Genomic DNA, 8,305 nt, shown 5'->3' with positions numbered 1-8,305 from the left:
TCACTTCAGAAAGAAGCAGGAGGCTAGACTGGACCGATCTTTCATCAGATCCAGCCACTGAGAATGGGTCTCTTACCATTCCATGCTATACAAAATTAGTATACAGGTGGCAGCTCAAAACTCTTAGATGGCGTTAAGGCATATGATAGAATCTCCAGGGTATGTAAACTGCTTTGAGGGGTTTTGTTGTTGTTGTTGTTGTTTGCAATTAAGTGGTATATACCGTAATTTTTATGAAGCAGATAAACATAAATGGATGTTGGGCCAAAGCCATTGTATTTTAACAGTGGGACTTTGCATGATCTTTAGGCCAGGGCCAGGGAGACTGTGCTGCCCCCGTTGTTGTTGGACTACAAGATGCTGTTGCTTGAATCAGAGCTGATGCCGGAGGAGAAGGAAAGTGGAAACAGCTGCTGCCAGTTGACTGGTGTTCCAACCCATGGACCAGGCAAGAGGGCCACTGAGAAGATGTCAACCTGTTTTGTCTGGCTATTGCCCCTAGGACAAGGGAGAAGTCAATTTCACTTGTCTGTCCCCCACCCTCTTTCCAGTTGCCCTGCCAGCCAGGACACTGTTGCTGAGTGAGTCAGAGCTGATTCTGGCGAAGGAGCAGGAGAGACTGGCATTCCGACTCACAGCCCAGAGAACAGTGCCCCTGGACTATGGCAGGATGCTTCTGGCATTGGCCTTTTGGGGCCACCCTTTTTAATTTTGTATTTTTGAAGTTCATTCTCTGGTAGGAAAAATAGAGGACGCAGTACGTGATGTACTATTGGGTGATAACAGGAACTGTGTGTGGGTTTTGCTGCCCAGAGTGAGAGTTGAACTTGCAACTGTTCCCGTGTTCTAAAGTTGCTTAATTCTGCTCACTGAACTGGTGTAGAATTTGGCTCTAACGTGGGTGGGTTATGTTGCTGTTTGCATAATATTGTGTTGTCCTAGATGGAGGTTGAGAGAATGAGCTGGTTGTAAATTATGCTTAAAGTGCTTTGCCGGGGGTGGGGGCAGTTCAACTGTGGACACAGCTTCCATTCCGTTTATTTTGCTTTGTCATTAATTATGTGTAGATGTAGAACTGTTTTTGCATTTATCTTTGATTTCTATTTGCAACGTTTCCTTTTTAATGCTTAAGTTGATGTGCTGCTTTCCTGTTGATTATGCTGTTTTTTAAAATGTGGATCATTACTGCATTGGTATCTGATTTCTCGTTTGCGATGTTTTATTTTGATATCTTGCAATGTTCTTTTTTATTATTAAGACAGGTTGTACACTGCTTTGAAATTTCTTCGGAAATGTGAAGTAGTATTAAAAAACAACAACATTAGTAGTATTAAAAAAATCTGAGTATTGGGCATGTTGGCAGGGGCTGATAAGGATTTGGAACCTAACACCCTCTACGGATGGCCGCAAGCTTCCAGCCTCTGCCCTATACTACCAGAATGTACCCCTCCTCCTCTTTTCCTATGGGGAGTAGCATTAGTATAGAAAAAGCAGTATCTTTTGAGTATTCAGTGAAGGCTGATATTCTGGAAGAAATTCCCAGCATCTAACAATTAAGTTCAGCCCACAGCTGTGACCTGGCCCTGACCTACATCTCACATGCTGCTTCTGCATGTTATGAAATAAGGCACATCTCTTCACAACAGTGCACTCCCTATGTTCGTGTGATATTTCTGAAGTTATGTGCAGAGAAAGGGAATCTGAGAAGGGGCTCTAGATTGTTTTTCAACTTCATTTGTTTTCATATTTAAAGTCAGCAACGTATTCCAAGTCATTGAGGAAAAAGGACAAGGTATATTATGCCCTACAATTTTTGTGCCATGACTCCCAAGAGAAACTATCCTTATCCTTCCAGACTCATCCTATCAATCAAATAAACAGGCTTCCCATGCACTGTATCTATTGCAGGGCCATACTGTTTCAAGTTTGTTGCATCCTGTATCCAAGCCACAGAACATCAAAGTAAGTTGACTTAGTTGACCATAGAAAAAAGCCCCAACAATATTGATGGGCAAACTGCTACGGCAATACTTGGAAGAGACTGCATCTCGCAACACCTGCTTTCCAAATGTAATCTTAAGGCCCTCTGGGTGGGTGTTACAAAATGGATGCTTTATTAATTCAGAAGACCTTCGCTATAATAATTTTAGGGTGTTAATTGCACAGAAAATACAAAAGGGTTATTTTAACAGATCTTTTTAGTAGATTATTAACTAGGTCGTTGTGCCCTTTGGAGGGGCAAATATATTTATTCCCAATCCACTGAGTAATGTTGACACGGAGGATTTAGTAAATGATTACTGGCTTTTTTAGAACTTAAGTAAGTTAAAGTCCTGGTGGATCAAATCAAATATCAATCTAGTCCATCTGTTCCCAATCGTGGTGAGACAGGTGACTGCATAGCCACTAACAGAGCAACAGAGGGCCAGCAGGTAATGGCTTTTCCCACCTGCCTTGCCTTACCCTCCAAGCCTAGGAGCCTTCATAAGGGAGCTGTTTCCAGAGGAAGAAGTGTGAGAGGGAAAACACTCTGTTTGCTATCGGGGTGGCTGGTTTCACCTGCGTTGCCCTACCTCCAGCTTGAGGAACCTCCAGAAGGGAGTTCCTGCCATGGGCATTATGTGTTTGCGTATTTTAATGAGTTGAATAGAATGAAATATTAGGAGTCATGGGGGCATGGAGAGACTGTGTATGAATTTAGCAGTGCTCATGGGTACTGACCAGAGGTTAGGCCATCACAGTGATGCACCCCATTATTGGAATGCTCTCCCTAAGTCCAAATGAACCTATTATTTTATAAGGATGCAGTGCCTTTTTTGCACCATGTGAAAATGTTCTCTTTCAGAATTTCTAATGCTAGACTTAAAAAAATCTGCTAGAAGGCTAGCTCAGCATTCTGTTTCCAAGCAGTGCCTGATGAGTGCAGACTCTCTGAGAGATTTCTCCAGCAAGAGGTTACCCTCCATGCACTAGTCTAATGCTTTCTTAAAATCCATCATTACATGCTGTGACAGTGAATTAAAAAAGTTAGTTATCTATTGTGTGATGGAGGAGGAGATGATGCCATATGGAACATTGTGTCATCCGCCCGATTGAGTGGAGGTGAAGGAAGCAGATTCATTGGAGTCTTCTATTGACTTGTCCTTGGTACACAGGAGGAGGACATTCAACTATCAGAGCTTTTTGGACTTCTGAGCTGTGGTCATAACAATGAAGGCTAAGGGCTGTGACCTCTGTGGTCCACTTCTGCTCCAAGTATGGCATAAGTTGCAGGATTTGGGCAGTCACGAGTTAAGAGTGGATGGAACTTTTCTATTTTTGTCATGCCTCGAGAGACTTCCTTTAGCCACACTTGATGAATATTGATAGTGAAACTTAAAAACTTATATAACCATTGTAGCCTGTCAAATTGAAGTAGGATTATTCCCTTATTATTCTTCAGTCTTAAGCATTTCAGTATTTCCAAACTGTTCCTTTGTTAGGATCAAAGTTGGGGCTTTGCGTCTATCAGAACTCCGTGTTGGTTTTTACACTGGGAACCAGTGCTGAAATTAAAAGGGGAATACAATTGTGGCCCCATTACGTTTTCTGACAGACTTCTTAAATGCAGGTTTGAGAAACCTGGAAGCAAGGTTTAGATTTATTTATTTTTTAATGGAGAGACTTGGCCCCTGTTCCTTCTTCCGCAAAAAAACTGAGCACTGCTGGAATCACTGTCAGGAAAAAACAGACGTCAGGCGAGGCTGTTGAATCAAGCCAGTGGCACATCAAGTCCACCATCTTGTTTTCACAGTGGCCAACCAGATGCGTACAGGAAGAGAAATACATAAATCCATGTAGCATATGTGGAAATAGATATGTAGGTTTTGCTCAGTGGTTCTTGAGACAGAAAGGGGACACACACACACACACACACACACACACCCAATTGGGTCCTGCAAATGTTGCAATGTGGAGTGTTGCTCTTCAGCAGACATAGGCAAACACGGCCCTCCAGATGTTTTGGGACTACAGCTCCCATCATCACTAGCTAACAGGACCAGTGGTCAGGGATGATGGGAGCTGTAGTCCCAAAACATCTGGAGGGCCAAGTTTGCCTTTGCCTGCTCTTCAGGAGACTAGTCCTCACCATTTTGTTTCCCCATCTCCCAACAGGCAGTCAACATTCCATGGCCAGTGAGCATGCTCAGCAACCCTTCAGCTGTATCTGAGGTTTTCCCCATGTTAAGGATTTTGAAAGGCTGGGGGGTTTTGTTTGGTAATTCTGCAGAAGGTGGGCTTCTCGCAAGCCTGCCTGCTGACACCCAACAGCAGGGTGGCGCTGATTTGGCTACATAATGCCCAGCATGAACATTTGAAAATGGAGCTCTGATCCAAGAATGCTTATGCCACAATAAATGTGTGAGTATTTAAGGAGCCATAGGGCTGTTCATGCTGCCAGAGACTTGCTCAGCTACGCCTCTGACATTTAAAGATAGTTTAGCATTGTGTTGTTTTTGCTAGAATACTGCCTGGAAAGAAATAGGCTTTAAAAAAAAAATGGTAGAAAGCTTCAAATCAATAACAGTTCCCTTGTGTGAGAAACAGCACTGAAGACTTGTGTAGCCTTTAGAAATATACATTCATTACCAAATGTATGGGTTGACAGAATGGGGCAAACATGAGTGGAAACAGTGCTAGCTAAGAGCATGTCCAGGAATCCATCTAGTCTGAAAGAAACATCCTTCTTCTTGAAGCACATGCCTCTAGGAAATCCTCAAGTAGAGGATGAAGGCAATAGTCCTCTGCTGCTTTTGCTTTTCCACCAAAAGGGTATTTAGTACTATGCCACCTATGAAACTGGAGGTTTCATATAGCTACCAAGGCTAGGTGGCTCCATCCCCTTTTAAAAGCTGGCTAATCACATCAATTTATCCTATGGCCATGAATGCTATTATGAAAGCACAGAACTATTCCATGGTTCATTTGTTTATTTAACAAGATTTATATACTGCTTAATCAACGAAAACCTAAGTGGTTTACATATAACTATATTGTATATCCAGTAAAAAATACAGACAAGATTAAACTTTGAAAGCAAATAGGCATAAAATGTGATTAAAACCAGCAGTTTTAAAGCAATTAGTTAATAAAGTTTTTAGCAGGTGCTGAAAACATTACAGTAAAGGCAATAGTTTCCAAAGCAGCAGCTGCAACCCACAGCAGTTTACTTGCCAACTAGATACCAAACACACACACACACACACACACACACCATCTTCAAACCCTCGTCAACCAAAACTTTCCAGGTAGAACTCAATATGCTACACCAGAGCGCACAGCTTTACAATGTCTAGACTTTTGGAAGAAAACCAAGAATAGGCTCAATTTTCAGATACTTCGTGATGCGCCCATCATGTCCTCCGTGAACAATGAAATGGGATGATTGGAGTCTAGCTTGAAAGCCCGAGAATTTCATTGCAGCATTTCAAGGGTGATTTTGAAGTGACTTCTTTGTTCAGCGTACAAGAGATCTGACAAGTGACTTTGGGGCACCTAGAAAACGAAAACTTTACTGCCATCTCAGAGCTATTATAAGATAACATAGACAAGCTCCTTCATACCAAGATATTTCTCCCTCTACCTTAGTATAGTCTACTCAGACTGGAAGCACCTCTTATCAGGGTACAAGCAAAAGAAAGGTCTTTTGCATCACATCACTCCTTGATACTTTTAACAAAGAGAGCAGGTCAGACCTGAACCTGGATTGCCTTCTGTGTCCTGTTGGTTGCAAGCATGCCTTAGTATTCTATCCATGCTCTGATGGTGAATAATTGTTCTGTTCTTTCTGGAATCAGAAAGCTGCTGACCCAGTGCTCAAAAAGCAGCACAATGCATCAATAAATAAAACCCAAACCATAAAATGTTGCAATTCAAACTGCAATTAACTAAAAATACAAGCCATTCCTCTTGTCTCTGGCCATTAAAAACAGCTCTTACCAAAATGACTTGTTGTGGAAGTATAGCAAGGGCATGGGGGTTATCCATATGGGCTTAGAAAAGAAAGTGTTCTGCGATCTGGGTGTTAACATTGAAAATGCCACTCTACATGTCCTTCTTGAGGCCTAACTTGGTATACAGATGCTGTTTCCAAGAGCATTTCCAGTAGATTTCAAGGACTGTGATGGACACCCAAGAGAAAGTGCTTTTTCCAGTTATGCAGAAACACAGCAACTCTTGGGCTGATGAAGCTAAGTCTGTTGTTATGAGTTCCCCAGTTCTCTGAGTAGTAAGAAGCTTCGGGGTTCAGAATTCACCTGGCTTGTGTCCTTTGGAATGAGGTCACCGGAGGCTTCTGATATTTTGTAATATTTTCTGTTATTTACAAATGTACAAGCCACAAATGTACAAGTTTAAACACTCCAAAGTCTGCTACTCCCACATCAGGTCTGGTAGGGAAGAGTTTGCACCCTTTGATGCTTCCAGCACCAACTCAACTCTGTTCTCTATCTGCCTTTCTCCCAAAACTGCTGTTTATGCACACAGCTTAAGGACCTCATCCCAAGACAAAGGTAGAGACAGAAAGAACACAAGAAGAGCCTCCTGGATCATGCCAATGACCTATCTAGTCAAGCATCCTATTTTCACAGTAGTCAACTAGGAAGCCTGAAAGCAGGACTTAAGCACATGTATCCTCCTCCAAAAGGGCGGTGTCCTTTCAGAACATTTCCTAGCAATTTTGGTTCATCTGCAGAGAGCAATCAGTAAATCTCCCAAATATAAGGGATATCCCAAAGCAAGTGTAGCCAAACCAATGTTCACTTCTCAAGCGAAGATGGGGGACACCTGACTTCCCAGCAGTACATGTGAAAAGGATCTAGGGTCCACAGTGTGATGCAGCAGCAAAAAAAGCTAATGTTATTCTAGGCTGCATCAACAAGTCCCAATCAAAGGAAGTAATAGTATCACTCTATTCTGCCTTGGTCAGACCACACCTGGAGTCCTGTGTCCAGTTTTGGGCAGCACCATTTAAGAAGGATGTTGATAAGCTGGAAAGTGTGCAGAAGAGGGTGACCAAGATGGCCAAGGGTCTGGAAACCAAACCTTAGGAGGAACGGTGGAGGAAGCTGGGTATTTTTAGCCTGGAGAAAGGGAGACTGAGAGGATATGTATGATAGCCATCTTCAGATATCTAAAGGGCTGTCAACATGGAAGATGGAGAAAGCTTGTTTAATTTTGCTCTGGAGGGTAGGACTCGAACCAATGGATTCAAGTTACAAGAAAGGAGATTGCAGCTAAACATTAGGAAGAACTTTCTGGCAGTAAGAGCAGTTCGACAGTAGAACGTGATCCCGGTGGGGTGCCATTGCGGCTGTCCCCCCCCCCCCCCCGCCCGTGCTGGGGGCTACGCCCCCGCAGGCAGCATGCCACGCCCCCAGGTGCCAGAGCATGAAGTTCCGCCACTGGTTTCAAGTTGCTTTGGGTCGCCCTGGGCAAGATAAAAGGAACTTAAGAAATTCAGCAAATAATAATAGCACCCCACAAAGATCTATGCTGCAGCAGCATCACCATCACCACCTGTTATGGGCCTGTGACATTCGCAAAATGCTAGTGACTTAGGGAGAGGGTTGGAATCGCATTTCCCAATGACCAAAATATCGCAGCTGAGAAAGGTTGCCCGTTCCTACAAATGAACGACATCTGCAGCCAAAAAGCTCATGATTTGCAAAGGCCGTTCCTTCCATGTAAGAGGTTTAAGACTGGGGTATTAAGCACACAATTCGAACCTTGCCTGAATGCGAGCAAAGGCGGGGGATTAACTGTGCTGTGACAACTGTGTAGCAAAACACAAGCGCATCTACTTTGCACGCAGAATGTCCTGGGGTTCAATCCCCGACATCTCCACCTGCATCTGAAACCCTAGAGAGCCTCTGCCAGTCAGTGCAGACAATATTGGGATCGATGCCCCGACAGTGTGACTAGTCAGCTTGCTATGTGCCTGTGAAGCTAATTAAGCTTCAGGTGTTCTAGTGAGCTGCTAATACTTAATACTAATGCATATTGTTAGTAGGAAATACCTATGGCCTCTGAAGCCCCTTTTCAGTTTAAATAAAGGGAGGAAAGATATTGTGTAACAGACAGAGAGTGGGGGGAAATAATTCGATTTAAGCACTCGGGGAGCCGATTTCCCTAACTTGCAGCACCCCTTCCACGAGGTCGCTGTGAGTGTCCCATTTGTAGGCCACCCGCCGCCGCCCTCCCCGCCCCATGGGCCCTGGCTTCATAACCGAGAGAGAGAGAGACGCGCTCCTGCAGACCGGCTCCT

Source organism: Podarcis muralis, chromosome 8 (genome assembly GCF_964188315.1).
Source record: "Podarcis muralis chromosome 8, rPodMur119.hap1.1, whole genome shotgun sequence".
NCBI lineage: Eukaryota > Metazoa > Chordata > Lepidosauria > Squamata > Lacertidae > Podarcis > Podarcis muralis.
Note: the sequence above shows the minus strand (reverse complement) of the source record.